Source organism: Vulpes vulpes, chromosome 13 (genome assembly GCF_048418805.1).
Source record: "Vulpes vulpes isolate BD-2025 chromosome 13, VulVul3, whole genome shotgun sequence".
NCBI classification, from domain to species: domain Eukaryota; kingdom Metazoa; phylum Chordata; class Mammalia; order Carnivora; family Canidae; genus Vulpes; species Vulpes vulpes.
In genome coordinates, this window is record NC_132792.1 from 12,705,717 (window position 1) to 12,724,036 (window position 18,320).

Here is an 18,320-nt window from a genome sequence, read left to right on the forward strand (position 1 = left end):
TCAATATATATAAATAGAGAAGTATATATAGTTGTTAATGTGTCTATGTGTGTTTGTATTTATCCCTATATGTGTGTATGTATATACAACCCCCTCATTAATCCCTAGTTTTGTCACTGGGTCATTCTGGGATCAAGGACATCCTGATAGCAATGACTACACATAAACACAGATCTTGACTTCTATTTAACATTATCTATCATAAAGAAACAGGGCTCCTTGGAGAGATGGCTGATCCAGAGCTAGGGCATAAAACGTTTAAGATGAGTAGAGTATGCCTTATATGTCAGAAAGCAAGAGAAGTACTCCAAGAATGATGGGATGTGCTGACAGGACACAGAAGCCAGCTTGAAAGGGCCCCTTCTGGCCAAACTGGAGAAGCTGGAACATTAAAATAAATAATGATAGTAGCACATTACAACCCACTGAATGAGACAGGAAACCATGACTCTGCAGAGGTATTATTTAGCAAGTGAATACATCAAAACTTTGATGAGGAAAAGACTATGTATGCAGTTTTAAACTATTCCCCTCAAAATATGTATTAATTTTACAGGACAAACAGTAACTTTAGATCAGAGAAGCAGACGATATCAGGTAGCACTGCCTGGGCATCTATTTTATTTGGCTACGCAGCTGCAGGGACCTTACTTACACTGACCTCATGCAAGCCCCTCATGCAAGCACCTTCCCTAGATAACAGCCTGGAGAGCACAAGCAAACGTACATTCCTGATATGATCCCCCCAAAGCCATTTTGATATACAGCCTTCCCTACTCTTTCAAGGCCTTTCCCTGTGTGCCCCTTAAAGAAGACCTCCAGGGAGCTTACCAAAATCCTGGGGCTCCTTTTGGTTTGAATTTATCAATGTAGAACCTACCCAGGGACCCTCACAAATGCAGGTGCCCCAGGTCTGCTTCTCTCTGCCTGCACCTGCCTTCACCTCCCCACGTGGCCCTTCAAGATGTGCCATGTACTTCCTCCACGACCTCTGAGTAATAAACTTTTGTATCTCACTTTCTCTTGTGCTCTTTTGCTGAACCACAGCTCATTTAGCACCCCAGGGTTCTACTTAACAAACATTAATGTAACAAATCATAACAGTAACTCTGTAGGAAAGTCATTATAGGAAGTGACCTCAAGCCCAACTGTTAACCCCAACTGTTCCCACAAGTGCAAATGACAAAGACTTCTCTAGACTATTAGTCAGTAAAAGATGGCAAACATATTACCAGATAAATGAACAAAAGCTCTGATTTGTAAGGCAAATAAACATCAGTAGATTATCTGTGTGTCTCTTTTAATGCAGGAAATCAAAATTGAAAGGAGATGCCATAATGATAGACCATTAGAAATCAACAAATTAGAAAATGTTAAAACCCGCCAGCATCAAGTATAAGCAAGAATTTGGAGAAATGAGAACTCATCTAAAACTCTAATATATAAATTTGTAGCAAGTCACTAGAATATTATTTGGTAAATAAAGTTATGAAGTAGAAAGGTTTTATATCCTAGAGCCTCATAATTTCACTTTTAGGTATAGAAGTATATGGAACTTTGAATATGTATGAGTCTCCAGTTAATCCTGGAGAATCCAGTTAATACTGGAGAATTCCACTGATGTTGAAGAATCTTTCAATGTATAGCCTAAATGTACATTGAAAGGAGAATGTATATATTAATTAAATATATTCGCACAGTAGAATACTGTTCAATTGTAAAAAAAATGAATTGTAGCTACATTTTTCAGACAGATGCATTTTTAAAAAGATTTGTCCATTTATTTATTTATTTGACTTAGAGAGAGAACATGAGCAGGAGAAGGCAGAGGGAAAGAGTGATTTCCAAGCAGACCCTGAGCTGAGCGCAGAGCCCTATTTGGGGCTGGATTCCACAACCTATGAGATCACCAGCTGAGTGGAAATCAGGAGTTGGTCACTTACTCCACTGACTGAGCCACCAGGTGTCCCAACATGGATACATTTTTAAAACACAACATGGAATAAAAAAGCAAGTTGTGCAAGACTAACCACAGCTTGATAAAATTGCATCAAGTTAAAAAACAAAGACAACAAAGAATTATATATTTCATGCATATATAGGTATGTGGCCCTATTATTAAGAAAATCAAAGAAATAGGGGTGCCTAGGTGGCTCAGTCAGTTAAGCGTCTGCATTTGGCTCAAGTCATGATCCTGTAGTCTTGGGGTGGAGCCCTGAGTCAGGCTCCCTGCTCATTGGGGAGACTGCTTCTCCCTCCCCCTCTGCCTTTTCCCCTTGCTCATGCTTGCTCCCCTTCAAATAAATAAATAAAATATTTTAAAAAAAAGAAAATCAAGGAAATAGAAGAATTCCATTTTTGATTCATTATACAATAAAAATTAAAATAAACATTATATCAAGGACTGGTGAAGATAGGGAAATGGGCATATTTACTAGGAGGGATTGGATTACTGTGATATTATTGAAAAGTAATGTGGTAATATCTACTAAAATAAAAATATATACTCTGATTAAGAAACTGTACTAATCAGGGATGCCTGGGTGGCTCAGAGGCTGAGCATCTGCCTTTGTGTCAGGGCGTGATCCCAGTCCGGTGATCCAGTCCTGCATTGTGCTCCCTGCAGGGAGCCTCCTTCTCCCTCTAGGTCTCTGCCTCTCTCTCTCTCTCTCTCTCTCTCTCTCTCTGTCTCTCATGAATAACTAAATAAAATCTTTAAAAAAAGAAAAGAAAAGGAATTGTTTGATCAGAACTGATCCCCTTACAAAATGCCTCTAAATAAATATATCTGTGCAAAGATGCATCCCTATTTGTGTCAACAACAAAGTGGAAGTAACCAAAATGCCCATCAATTGAGGAATGGCTGAATACACTGTGGTATATCCATTCTTTGCAAAGTTATCTAGCTATTCAAAAAACTGAATTAGACTTTGAGAGATAGTGATATTTAGTTAGATGAAAGTAAAAAAAATGCCAGAATAACGTAATGTAAAATGATCCTACTTTTGTAAATAATTGAATTGTAAAATGATAACCTTTGTCCTAAGCATTTGTGCATATGAATGTATAAACTTGTCTGTGGGGAAAGAAATGGATTAATGCATATCAATATGCTAAACTTTGTGACCTTGAGAGCTGGAAATGAAAATGAGTTGCCATGCTATTATTAATTTTTAAATACAATCTTGCATTGTTTCACTGGTTCAAAAGAGAGTATGTTACTTTGATTTTATGAAAAATAAAGGAAAAAATTTTAATTTTAATAATTCATCTCCACTGGGGACATTTGGAATATTTAATTTCCAAAGTGTATTCTAGGAAACTATATTTTATAATAAATTTAAAGAATTCTCTTTTCCAATAAGTTTGGTAATATGGGATAAAAAAAAGTTTAAGGTAATTTTTTTTACTAAATTATTTATCAAATCGCTTAATAATTTTACTTGTGATGTGAGTTTCTGAGATGAGGGTTTCACTTGTAGAATTTCTTAAACATTTTGACAACTTAGAATATCTCAGGGAACTATCACTCTATAAAACCAATTTTCTGAAATAATGTGCTAATCCAACTCCCCAGACATAACTAATCTCAACATGAGGTCCAATTCTTTCTAATTTTTTTGCTAGCATTTTTACATAGTGTAGATTATATGGTACCCATAACTTTCCCATCTTTTTATTTGTAATGCCTTGTCATAGACATTGTTTTATCACTGGGTAATTTTTATAGACATCAGTTATTATAATTTAGTGAGAATTCCAACATAAATGTTTATGAAAAAAATGCACCAACATAATCCTAAATTAGTAATGGAAGATAGTAAAGAATATGATTAACCTATAATTCATGTACTTGTATGGTTCACACTAAAAGCTTTAAAGGGACTGACCAGAGATGATGGATATCTGGAAACAGGAGAGAAGGCATCATGGAGGAGACAATTTTTTTTTTTTAAGATTTTATGTATTTGTTTGAGAGAGTAAGAGCACAGGGCTCCCACTGAGTAGGGAGCCTGACACAGAACTCCATTCCAGGACCCCTGGATCATGACCCAAGCTGCAGATGCTTGACCAGCTGAGCCACTTGGGCACCGCTGAGGGAAAGGAATTTGAAGACAGGATCAAGGCAGCTCTGGCTCAGGTTAGAGAAAGTTGAATATCCTGATAAGACAAGAGCTTGCTCAGGACCAGGACTATACCTTTTATTAAGAGAGGACTGGTTTATATAGAAATCACAAATGTGACTTACGGGTGAGATCCCATTCTATAGAATTCTGTAGAAGGAAGCAATGCTTATTATCACCGTTTAATCCGGGTTGTGGTAACTGAGGCCTGTAATAAAAAAGATTTATGTTTCTAAATACAATGGAGTGTCTTCACTGTTCCCCTACAAATCCCTTGTTCGTGGAAATGGCTGTCCACCGAAAAGAAACCTGAGAGCCTATCTGGAGTCAGTTCAGGCTGCTATGACAGCGTACCATAGCCTGGGTGGCTTAATAATGGAACTTCCTTTGCTCAGTGTTCTGGTGGCTGGAAATCCAAGATCAAGATGTCTGTAGACCCTGTGTCTGGTAAGGGCCCCCTTCCTAATTCAGAGAGAGCTGTCTTCTTCCTGAGTCCTCACAGTCAGAGAGCAGATGACAGAGAGCAAGGGCAAGCTCCTGTGTCTCTTCTTCTAAGGGCATTAATCCCATTCATGAAGGCTCCAGTGCATGGACCTAATCATCATTCAAAGGGCCCTCCTCCTAATACCATTACATTGAGAATTAGGATTTCAACATAAGAATTGTGAGGGTGGGAGGTGGGAACAAACACTCAGTTCGTAACAAAGTCACTCCAATAATTCCACTGGAAGCTGCATAAACCCTTATGTGAGTAATAACAAGTACTAACATTTTTAGAGTATCTTACAAACACCAGTCATATATATTATCTAATCTTATCTATTTGACCCATCTGTGAGAATTGGGTATCACTATCTAAATATTATAAATAAAGAAATTGAAACTCAAAGAGCTCAAACAATTTGTCTGAAGTCACAGAGTGAACTAGTGAGTGAGCTCGATTTATACCGACACATGAGATGTGTCATCTCATGTTTGTTCTGCTGCACCATACTCCGTCCTCAGTATCAGGCACTCTGACAATAAAGACAGAGGATATTAGTATGTTTAATTTGTTCATTCTTGATTTTTTTTTCATTCTTGAGTTTTTATTTTTTAAAAAAATTTTTTTTTAAATTTTTATTTATTTATGATAGTCACAGAGAGAGAGAGAGAGGCAGAGACACAGGCAGAGGGAGAAGCAGGCTCCATGCATCGGGAACCCGATGTGGGATTCGATCCCGGGTCTCCAGGATCGCGCCCTGGGCCAAAGGCAGGCGCCAAACCGCTGCGCCACCCAGGGATCTCTCATTCTTGAGTTTTTAAAGTGGAATTGTTTTTCTTATTAGTTGGGGGGATCTCTTCACATACTTAAAAAAAAAAAAAAGCATTGGTGGCATATTTCTATGCCATTGTGTATTGGAGAATATGTTTCCTTTGTCAGAAACATGAAAGGTAATTGGCATAGGTGTCAAGATTTGGGGTCAAAACCTTTTTCCCTTAAAAGCCATCAGCTGTCACCCCTTACATTCTAACTTCTGATGTAGTGAAAGTCTGAGCCAGATTGACTTGTGTTCTTTTACTGGTAACCTGTTTTTCTCCCCTCCTAACTGAGTACTTGTTAAAATTTCCTTTATCCTGCTATATCATAAATTTTGCCAGGATCTGTTTCTATCAGTCCTTTTTCACTCATTTCATCAGAGAAGCAAAAACTGTTTTGTCTTTACTTTCTAATCTAATTACTTATTGGGATTTTAAATGATTTTATCTTTGTGGGTTTTTTCTAAGATTTTATTTATTTATTCATGAGAGACACACAGAGAGAGAGAGGCAGAGACAGAGGCAGAGGGAGAAGCAGGCTCCATGCAGGGAGCCCAATGTGGGACTCGATCCCAGGACCCCAGGATCACCTCCTGAGCTGAAGGCAGATGCTCAATCACTGAGACAGAAGATATTAGTGTCCCACGATTTTATCTTTGATACCTACATCCCAGTTACTTTGATTTTATTTTTCCTTGTGAACACTTGTTATGTTCAGGTGAGACCTCCTTTCTCTACCCTCCATATCTACCATTTTTGCTGTTTTTTTCTCACTTTTTATTATTTTTCTTTGAATTTGAGTTCTCAGTTTATCTTTTCATTCGACAAGCATTTATTAAGTGTTACTCCGTGTCACTCATTGTTCTACGACTTTTGGATACAAGAATGAACAAAAGGAACAAAAATTCTTATCTTTGTGTAATTTATAAGAAAAAACAGAGAATATTTTAGATAGAGATAAATAATTTGGAGATAAATAAGCAGGCAAGTGAATGCCAGGAGTGGGGGAAGTTGAATGTTTAAACAATGAGACAGCAAGATCTTTCTTTCTTTTTTTAATTAAAAAAATATTTTAAATTTAAATTCAATTTGCCAACATATAGTATAACACCCCAGTGCTCATCCCATCAAGTGCCCTCATCAGTGCCTGTCACCCAGTTACCGCAACCCCCCCTCCCCTTCCACAACCCTTTGTTCGTGTCCCAGAGTTAGGAGTCTCTCATGGTTTGTCTCCCTCTCTAACTTTTCCCCACTCGGAAAGCAAGATCTTTCTAAGAAACTTTGGAGTAAAGAGTAAGCCAAGTGGGTGTCTGAAAGAAGAGCTCATGAGGCAGAACAAGTAGATGGACAACGATGCTGCCTACTCACATGTTCAAGGAAAAGCAGACCTCAGTGTTCACGGTCTACCATATGACAAGGGGAATAGCAGGAAATGAGGCCAGTGTGGTCATGTAAAACCAAGTCATATGAGGCCATATGGGCCATAGTAAGAACTGTGGCATTTGCTCTAAAAAGGAAAGCCTGTGAAGAGTTTTGAGCAAAGAAGTAGCATGAGTTGATCTGCTTTTTCATAGAATCACTCTACCTGCTGTGAATAGGGCCAAAGGCAAAAGGAGAGATACCAGTGAAGGCTATTGTCATAGTCCCAGTGAGAGGTGACGGTGACTTGGACCAGAATGATAGGGGAGGAGGTGATGAGATGTAGTTGGACACAATATATGTCAAAGGTTGAGTTAGTTAAAACTTTCTGATGGATTGGATATGAGAACATAGATGTTTGTCCTGGGCCACTAGAAGGACAGAGTTAAATTTCAATAAGGAGAAAATCCAGAAGTAGGGAAAAGATATCAGGAACATATTTGGAAGTATGTTATTTATGCGATTTTCAAGGGGTGTGGCTTATTTTTGCTCAAGGTTTTATTTATAAGATTCAGACATGTTAACAAACGTAGCTGTAGTTAATATATTTTCACTGGTCTATACCAGGGGTTGGCAAACTTCTGTGAAGAGAAGATAATAAAAAGAAGAAAATAAAAAGATAATAAAAAATTCTGGTTTTGCAGACCAGATGGTCTTTACTGCAACAACTCAACTGTGTCATAGCGTGAAAAGAGCCGTTGCCATTATATAAAAGAACGAGCATGGCTGCATTCCAATAAAATGTATTTGCAAAAATAGGCAATGGGCCAGATTTGGTCCATGGGCTGTAATTTGCTGACCTCCTCATCTATAGTATCCAACTGAGTGATGATACCACAATTTGTTTATCCATGTTACTGCTGCTGATGGGCATTTGGAATTTTCATCTTGGAGCTATTGCAAACAATGAACCTTCCGGAGCATGTTTTTTTGGTGCCCAAGTGCTTGCTTATATTTCTATTTGATATATAAAAAGAAATGGAATTGCTGGGTCATAGGCATGTTAATTATCAATTTAAGATAATATACTGATTTTCCAAAGCGATTCTAATAATTTAACTTTCACCATCTGCATTTGAGAATTCCCCTTGTTTCCCCACCTCACCATGAACTCGCTACTGTCAGACTTTTTGTTTCAATGTCCTGGTGAGTGTTTAGTGGTACTTCATTTTGATTTCAATTTGTACCACATGATTGCTAATGAGGATGAACACTTTCATATGGTTTTTGGCCACAGATATCCTCTCTCCTATGGGGCTGGTTAAAGGATTGTGCACATATTCCTATCGGGCTGTCTTTTTTCTCATTATTTTGTACTGTTCATTATAAATTCTGCTTCTAGGTTGCAATGACATTTACCCAAGTATTTACTTTTTTTTTTTTAATGTTCTTTATTCATTCTTAGATTTCTCAGCTTCTATATGGAATACATTTCTTGTGCATTAAATGAACACATCTTTTTCGTGTTTCTACCATACAGTTCTGCTGGTGATGAATTTCTTTAGTTTCTGTTTGACTGAAAATATCTTAAATTCACACTAATTTTCAAAAGGTCTATTTTTCTAAATATAACATTTTAGATTGTCTACCATTTTCTTTTAGCACCTTAAGGAAAGCATTCCTTTGTCTGCTGGTTTCTATAGATTCTGTTGATAAATCATCTATCTATCTTATGGCTGCTCACTGGGGAGTAATGGATCTTTCCTTTCCCTCTGTTACTAACTGCTGAGTTTTAAAAATCTTTGTTCTTGGTTTTAGAAGTTTTGTTTTAATGTTCCTAGGTGTGGCATATATATATATATATATATATATATATATATATATATATATCCTGCATGGATGTATAAGGCATCTGAAATTACTGGCTTAATTTCTCTTGCCATTTTTGAGGAATTCATAATACTTTTTGCCTTATTGCCTCACTTCCCTTTCTTTCTGGGTCTCCAGTTATCTATTATAAGACTTCCTTATTAGATTGTCTAGGTACGTTATAATCTGTATATTCATTCATTTGTCTTTATAAGTTTCATTCCTGATATTTTCTTTGAGTTAACTAATTCTGCTTTTGGCTTTGTCTAATTTGTTCTTTAACACACAATACATTAAGTTATCATTTTTAGTAATATACTTGTTTCATATTTAGAATTTCAATTTGATTCTTTTTATAGTTTCCAAGGCCCTGTCAAATTATCAAACGTGTCTGTTATTAACTTGAAAATATTTAGCACAATTGTTTTGTTTTAATCTGTGCTTTATAGGGCAGCCCGGGTAGCTCAGCGGTTTAGCACCTGCCTTCAGCCCGGGACATGATCCTGGAGTCCTGGGATCGAGTCCCACATCAGGGACTCGATCCCTGCGTGGAGCCTGCGTGGAGCCTGCTTCTCCCTCTGCCTGTGTCTCTGCCTCTCTCTGTGTCTATCATGAATAAATAAGTAAATATTTATAAATAAATAAATAAAGTCTAAAAAATAATCTGTACTTTATAGCTTTATTATGTGGATCACCTCTGGATTCGTTTTTCTTATTTGTTGCTCCTCTTGATTCTATGTCATATTATCTTGCATGTGGATTGTGTGTGTTGTTTTTCAGTTTCATAAATATTTTTTCCAATTTTTTTCTAGGTTTTCTCTGGAGGAGGTTAGTCTGAACCACATAGTTTGAAATTCAGGAAGTATAATTTCTGACTCTTCCTTTTTTCCCCATTTTTAGAAATTATTATTGCTTTTTTTTTTTAGTTTTCTTGCCATCTTTTACATCACTCATCTGCATTTTCATCTCTTCTTAATAACTTTTATCTCCCCCTGTCTTTATTGTGGTGATCTGCTTCTGTTCCAGAGTGGCAATGTTTTCTTACATTCTCCTGAAAATACCAAACTAGATCTGAAATTTTCCTAAGTTTGTTACTCCTCTGAGTCTTCAGGACCAAGTTACTTTGTTTTATCCTACAATTTACCCAAAAAGCTATTAAAATTGCTCTTTCTGTTTGTTATCTAAGGAGAAGATCTTTCTAGACTAATTGACAGACTTTGCAGATCACTATTATTTTGCTTTCTGTAAACTGCAAGTCTGGTCAGGCCTCAGACTGTGACCTATATATACCTGGATGGCAGCCTGTTGTGTACAACTTTTAGGCCAATTCTTAGTAGGCTTTCCTTGAGTAGGTTTTAGTTAGGCTAACAGATCATTTCCTTGAATGCATACAAATGCAGAGTAAAAAACATGGTAAATCCTGGTATATATATATAGAACTCCATCTAGTTCTCCCTATTTTTACCTTTCACTTCCTACTCACAACACCACTTAGGAGCCTTATACCTCCAGGATGCTGCACTACAGCCTGTTTGAGACTATGTGGTTAAAGTAGTCTAACCTTGACTATTTTAGCAACCTTTCTTAATGTCATATTCTTCATTCGTAAAATATTATACATGTAAACTTAACAGCACAACTGCTGACACTTAGAATCAAATAAATGTTAGCTATTGTTACTGTTAGTAGAAGTAAGGAGTCGTGCCATAGTTGTAAGGCTATTAATTTGCTGCCACTTGCTTCCCAGTCTGACCCTAACCTGATGGATTTAATTAGAGATGACTTGATGAGATTATTGGTGTCTGAGGAGTAGACCAGTTTGTAGGCTCTTTGAAAGGCAGTACCAGTGCGATAAAGGGATTTATATCTTTTCTGATAGGAACAGTTTCATATGTTTGCTAAGGGTTGGACAATGGAAGAAGCAGAAAGCAGTCTCAAATGCTGATAGGTGTCCAACAGAATAAAAATGAGTGTAGTAGGCCAGGTGTAGTCAAAAAGGATGGGTAAGGACTGGTAAATCTGAGAGCACATGCTTAGCTTCAGCTTCAGCTATCAGACACTACACAGAAATGTGGGCTAAGTGATTTTCCCAGAAGGTTGGGATTTATAAATGAAGTCATATTTCATATTTATGTCATTTCATTTTTTTAAAAGATCCATGAGAGCAAACAATCTGTGTGGGCTCTATGGGCTGTATATCACTCATGATATATTGTTTTCTAACTTAGAAAATAAAGCCCACCACCTTGTCAATAACATCCTATGACCTGGCTCCAGAAATCCACTTTATCTTATGCCTCTTCTTGGTTTTGACCTTACATTCTAGTAATTCCAAAGTGCTTCCCAAGAATCCTCTGACTAACTCCTAAGCTGGGGGCTTGCTAAATGGCCCTATTACAGTTTTTGTGCCAATTTGGGCACAGAGTTATCATGGCACTTGTTGCCCGGCTTTAAAATATCTGTTTCCATTATGCAATAGTTTCTTGAAGCTGAAAATCATTCTTATCCACATCTTATCCCAGTGCCTAACACTTACTAGACCCTCAGATAACATTTGTTAAACTGAAATTAAATTTTTGAAACAACAGTGTAAGTATTAGCAATATAGTCAGTCTTTGCAATAGAGAGAGTATGGAGGGCAGGGCATAGTGCAGAATCTTATCATTCACAGTTTTCTTTACTCATCATTTTTGGGTTTGAAGAACCAAAGATCTGTAAGACCCCCAAGGCCACATATGCTCAAGAAACTTTCAATAGGCTTATTTCCCTATATTGTAGTATTCAAATAGCAAAATTACTCTAATAATAGTGACCATCACTATTATTTATTTGAGAGACTATGAAATGAAGTTCTTTGCTAAGTAGTTTGCAGGAAATATGTATTTCAATCTTCATGCCATCCACAAAAGGCAGATACTATCATTGTTCCCATTTACCAAGTGAATAAATCAAGGCTCAGAAGACTGTCCATGATGATGCAGCTAGAAATGGGATCCACACCCAGGTCTAACTCCCTCTCATTTCTTTATGCCACCTCACCAGTGCCAAGTGACGTCAGTGAACTATGGATGATTTTTTTTTTTTTTTTTGGCCCAGTGAACCTGTAACTCAGAAAGAATCCATACTGCTTTGTGATTTTCTCATGACAGTTTTGAAGAGGTGAAGAATCACAGTAGGATTAGAGGCACCTTGGATTAAAATGAGTACATTTGATTGCTCTGATTGTGCCTTTAAGCATTCTTTTGGTGTACAGATCCTTTTAGAAGAAGAAGCACTCTAATAGGGTGGTTTTTGAGAAATTGCCTCTCTCTGCCTGTGAATAAAAAATAAAGCAAGGACCCTGGAGTCATATATTCTTGGTTTCAAATCCCCATTCTGTCCTCTTAGGGATTGATTATATTCTTTCAGGCTTATTTTCCTTATATATAATAAAATAGAACTAATGATGCCCTGCTGGACTCACAAGTTTGTTATGACAACATGCATAGGAAAGAGCTTTTGGGATTGTAGGGCACTAAGCACAAAGGAGGAGCAGTTACTTTGTAGAAATGACATTCCCCAAGCCATTTTATATAAAATGTGTTAACCTGGGGCAGGGCCTAGGTATATACTGTGTGGTCCTGCTTTGATAACAGTTCAGTGGTTCAAGTAACCATCAAACCAATGGAAATCAGGCTATTAACACCAGACATATGTAATATATTGAAATGGACTTTTTCTTTGCCAGGGACCTATAATCTCACCTTATAAAAAGCAATATATATTTTTCAGCATGTTAATAAAATGCACATCGATGAGCAATGAAAAGCAAGAAGGCAATAACAGAAAGAGATATTAGACAGAAAAGCACACGTCTATGTGGATGGATGGAAGAAATTCAGTGTGCTTTTTATTAATACTTATGTAACGCTTACCCAAACTCATCTTTATTAGAATCTCAAGCCAGGTAGATCTGATTTCCATCATTCTAATGTCCATACAGTAAAGAGGAAATTCTACTCAGCTGAAAAGTGATACCAAGGAAAGGAAGCAGAGATTTTTCTTTGCATCCCCAGATGTTATGTGGACCAAACTCAGACCTTCTGTTTTAAAGCTATTTTTTATCTGAAAATCTGTTTTACAAAAGAAAACCAACATCTCTTCCTCCTCCATGACCCTTTTACCAGGAAATAAGCAACTCATTTGTTATCAGTTTAGTTTTCATAGATTCACTCCAAGAGAGTGTCCTGGGACTATGAGACTCTGTCTTATAATAGCAGATGTGATTTTGATAGCATTTAATAGCACAAGAGAGCCTCTCTCACCAAGGACCCCCTTGTTGACTGTTAATTAATAACTAGTAGATACTTCTGTGCAGTAAAGAAGCCAGTAGGTGACTCACAGGACATAATAGAATATTCTTATTAGGAAGGAAAAAAAAGGATAATCTGAAACATTTAAAATGAAGATAAAAATGATGATATTATATTTATTAAATAGTTCTGGAACCATAATAAGCACTTACATAAATCATTTACTTCGCCCAACATACTGTGAGGCACACAGTATTGTTAATCTCAGTTTTGCAGATGAGGACACTGAGACAGAAAGAATTCAAGTAAATTTCTGAAGACTCCCAGCTGCAGAGGCAGAAAACAGACAAACTCTAATATGAAAGGAATCAGTCATTCTTTCTCAGATAAACCTCTGGTGCTGTTGGCCTTTGTTCACCATGAAGACAGAAGAAACCAAGAAGAAAGAAAAAAGAAAGAAAGAAAGAAAGAAAGAAAGAAAGAAAGAAAGAAAGAAAGAAGCATCATCCCCAGCTGCCAGGAGCCACTTCCTATCTACATCACTTCCCCTTATCTCCCTACCTTATTCTACTTCCTAAGTCTACTTCCTAACCTTTCCACATTCTGACCACCTTCTACTTCCTGGGACATGAATTCACCTTTGTTTTATTGGTCTCCTTTTACTTCCTGCAACAAAAGCTCAGCTTTCCACTTGCAGGCCTTGTTCTACTTCCCTGGTCATTAGCTCACATCTCTTAACTGACCTTGATTTACTTCTGGGTTCTCCTAACTAGAATGATGTTTGGACGTAGAAAACAAAGATGCAAAAGAATAAATCATTACCTTCATAGTTTTTGCTTTGTAAGCAATACCAAAAATGGAAGAGGTGTTGTGTGTTTGAAATCTCTTTATTCTTTGAAGCCTGGGTGGTCAGCATTTAAGCATCTGCCTTCAGCTCAGGGCATGATTCTGGAGTTCCCGGATTGAGTCCCACATCGGGCTCCCTGTAGGGAGCCTCCTTCTCCCTCAGCCTATGTCTCTGTCTCTCTTTCTGTGTCTCTCCTGAATAATAAATAAAATCTTTAAAAAATAATTTTTGAAACCTCTTTATCCTAAAAGTGACAAAGCACTATGGAACCAGCATTCAGACTGAGGCCGCAGAGTGTCTTATGAGACTCATTCTCTCTCAAGATAAGAAAGGGGGATTATAGCCATGAATTCAGACTATAGGGCTGTCAAAACGCAAATAATTGAGCCTAGAAGCAATGAATCTAGAATATTTCTCTGGGTTCTATTATTATTAACTACTATCACTATTTTTATTTTAATGGGGACTTCTATGCATGAGATCTCTTCCAAAAAATGAAAGGAAGGAAGGAAGGAGGGAAGGAAAGAAGGAAGGAAGGAAGGAAGGAAGGAAGGAAGGAAGGAAGGAAGGAAAAAAAGAAGGAAAGAAAGGTCAAATGAAGCTTCTGCCTAATAATTCCTTGAATCTAAGACAAACATGCAATGCAAGAGTAGTGCAAGTACAAGAATAATGTTTTACTAAAAAAAAAAAAAAATCATGGAAATCAGGTCAACATAAAAAAGCACAGCTGTGAATAAACATTCCTAACCACTCACTACTGGATAGGTAGCTGAGGCTTCAGATCAGAAAGACCGAGGTCAGTTTCTTTCACATCATAGTTCAGATATTTGAGCCTTAGAGTCCCCATTCGTAAGTAAGAATCAGTACAAACCTCTCAGCATCTCACCAAATGAATCAAATAAGAATAGCTAAACTTTAGGAGAGTTTACTCAATCCCAGGCTCAGCTTTTAACATACATCACCTGAAATTTCCAACTGTCGGTCCATGTCGTATTTTTGTGTGTGTGTGTGTGTGTATCTGTTGTGTTTTACCTACTAGATGTTTCAATATTTGTTAATTAGTTGTCAACATTTAAAATTGGGGAAATTTCATATTTTCTCCCCATTCCTGGTTTCTCTTAAAAGAATGGCAAAGTTGAATAGCAAACAACTATTTTAGGTGAGACATTCACCTCCCCCACCCCCCAGTTTGTTTTATACCCTACCCTGCCCTGTTACATGGCACTTTTGCTCATGCACATGATCTTCTTGGCCTCTGTAGATCTTTGAATTTGCCACAACTGCATCACATCTTAATCTTTGAAAAAGCTCAATGAAGTTAAGTATTGCATTTGCATGGGAACATATAAGCAAAATTGATTTTTAAAAAGGGTTATTCAATCCACACAAGTTAACTTCTTCCTTCACTTTACATCTACAAATTTTGGTTGGATTCCATTGTAGGGGGGAAGGCCTGTTCTTAAAAATTTAATTAAATACAGCTGAAAATAGAGGCTTTTTGCTGAAGCTTTTATTCAAAGAACCATAAAGTGCTATTCAAAGCAAATCCAAATACAAAAATAAATCCACCAATGTCCACTTCTGCTATTAAATGTAGACGAGACACATCATTACCTAATATCAACCAAAGAGCCTATTAAAGTAAGAATGTTTTCAGAATTAGAATATGTCTTGAACTGGAACTTAATTATTGCCTGAAGAGGTGAATGTTTAAAGCAGAAAAAAAGTTGGGGGAACAAATTTAGAAGATGGGCTGTGAATTATTTATGGATCTTTTGAAAAAGGTCAGCGTTTTTATTCAATTCCACCAGGGCCCTCTGAGGAATGCAATACTGCTACTCTAGATGCTTCTTCCTTAGGATGCCTGCTCTTTATCAGCATCCCTGTCTCCATGGTAATAGGTTCGTGCTCATCCCCCACCCCCACTACCTACACCACCCATAGCAAACCTCAGCAAGAGGAAGAGCCCTCTAGGGGGCCATGCACTGCAGCTCCAGGACATAAACAACTCCATGGGTGGTTGCCATGGCAGTTCTTCATCCCCAATATAATTACCCCAAGGTGCACTGGCGATGCACTTATGTGCATCGAAACAAGAACAGCTACATTTCAATAAATCACTCGAGCTAGGTGGTCACCAAGCTAGAGTTTTAAGAAGCTTGGGTTACAAGGCAACCATGGCCATAATTCATCATTAGAAATAATAGCAGGCCTGGAGTCCATCCCAGGCATGGAGTGCTTTTCCGGTTGTATAGAAGAAAGCCACATGTCTCCATAAAAAGAATACCAAGCAAATTCAGATTCCCAGCCAGACAAACCTAAGGATGATGCTTGCTTCTTTTACTTAGCAGTTGTGCAGATTTGGTCAAATCATTTTTCCTATCTGAATGTAGATTTGCTCATTTGTAAAATAAAATGCAAGTAACAGCTTATGAGATTGTTACAAGTATTAAAGGGGATTTATATGTGGATAGTGACCAACATTTAACAGCAGTGACTAATATTATTTTTATAGTTAAATGAGTTTGAGAAAGAATGATAGTCATCAAATAATTAAAAGATAAAATCTTCCAAATGAAAGGACCCATTAATCCCTCTTCTCCATATAATCATGTACATGTACATGTGTGGCTAGCAACCACTCACACTCAAAGATATGCCCTGTGGATGGAGAGGTTAGGCAAATTCTCTACCTGTGTTGTGCATATTGAATTCCTTCATTAGACACTCTGTTGAGATATAGCACTCATTCTTTGGCCAGTGACTGTTTTATACCCTATAGCTTCTTAATAAGAACAGTGTATCTAATCAAGGTTCAAAATTATGCTGAATGATAAAATGAAACTCCGTTTGGAAGAATCCTCCTCCAAGCTGAATAGATGTCACCTCCTACATCAAGCTCAACTTTGTCTTCCTATCAATCCCTCATCACCAACCATTCCCCCCCTTTTCTTCTTCTGAGGATTTTGGCAAACATTCTCTCAGGCTACAAAATCCAGAGTTGAGTGGGCATTCTCATTCCCATTTTGTCATGTGCAAACTAATGCTCACGGAAGTTATGTGACATGTCCAAGGCCACCCAGCTGGTCAGTGGCAGGACTTAAAAGGAACACAGGTGTCTGACCCTTCCTGCCCTTCATCCAGAATTCATTAAACTGTCCCAGATGCCTCTCCTAATAGTCTGTTGAGAAAATTATTATGCCATTGCAAATATGCCATTGATACCAATACTGTGAGAATTAGCCTCACTTTGAAAAGTCTTGTATATTTCAGACAAAGCCATCAAGAAATGCCACTTGAGATGAAGTGGTTGAGTCCTTTGAACAATCCAGTTGTCAACCGTCTCTCTTCGTGACCACAGGAATGATCCATGTAAACACACAGGCATCTGCTTCATTTTAGTTAGCTTCACTGCTAATATTCATGCATGCATTTGGTTCTGCTCTTTATCCAAACTGCCCCCATTATATCTTTTTTTTGCAGCAGGTTCTCTAAGAAAAATGCAGTTATCTTTTTACAAGTTAGTCGGGCTTGTCTGAAAGTCTTAACATTTTAATTTCATCAAGTTTTCCCTGGACCTGAGGGATTTGGAGTTGGAGGGATTCCTGATTCTAACTCACTGTTTTGCAAGATGTTTCTTTTTTAACCAGCCTTCTGATCTTTGTCAGAAGTTCAATGACTTTCTTTATCCTTCAGGACAGACATTTTTATAATAGGATTTTCTACATTCTCTAAGGGATAATGTGGTTAAAGGGAAAACCAAGGGCTGACCATGAAGAGTTTCTGTAACTGGTGTCTGAGGTTCCAGTTCCCCTTTGGAAATGGAATCGCTGTGAGTAAATAACCTCCCAAAGACAAGCTCTCCTTTAACCTGAAAACCAGGTTTCCAGGATCAAGGGCCCTTATATACCTTCACTTGGTTTGGCTTTTATTTTAATATTACAATTATTTGGGGGCAGCAAAACTACTCTGTATGATGTTGTATTCATGGATACATCTCTTACATAATTGCCAGAACCCATAAAATGTACAACATCAAGAATGAACCCTAATGTAAACTAGGAATTTTGGATGATAATTACATATCAGTGTAGGTACATCAATTATAAAAAATTTGTCACTCTGGTGGGGACATTGATGATAGGAGAGACTGTCCATGTATTGGGGCAGGAGATACATAGGAAATCTCTGTTCCTTCTGTTCAATTTTGCCATAAACCTAAAACTGCTCTAAAAAGAAAATCTGTTAAGAAATATTATGATAACTGATATGAAGATTCTTTACTTGCAGGTACATAAGTTATACCTCAAATAGAAGCTCTGCTTTTGTAATCCTATGCTTTTTTAATTTTTTGCTTTACTCATGGCCCTATTCCTAGTTTCTTTTTTTTTTTAATTTTTATTTATTTATGATAGAAAGAGAGAGAGAGAGAGAGAGAGAGAGGGGCAGAGACATAGGCAGAGGGAGAAGCAGGCTCCATGCACCAGGAGCCCGACGTGGGATTCGATCCTGGGTCTCCAGGATCACGCC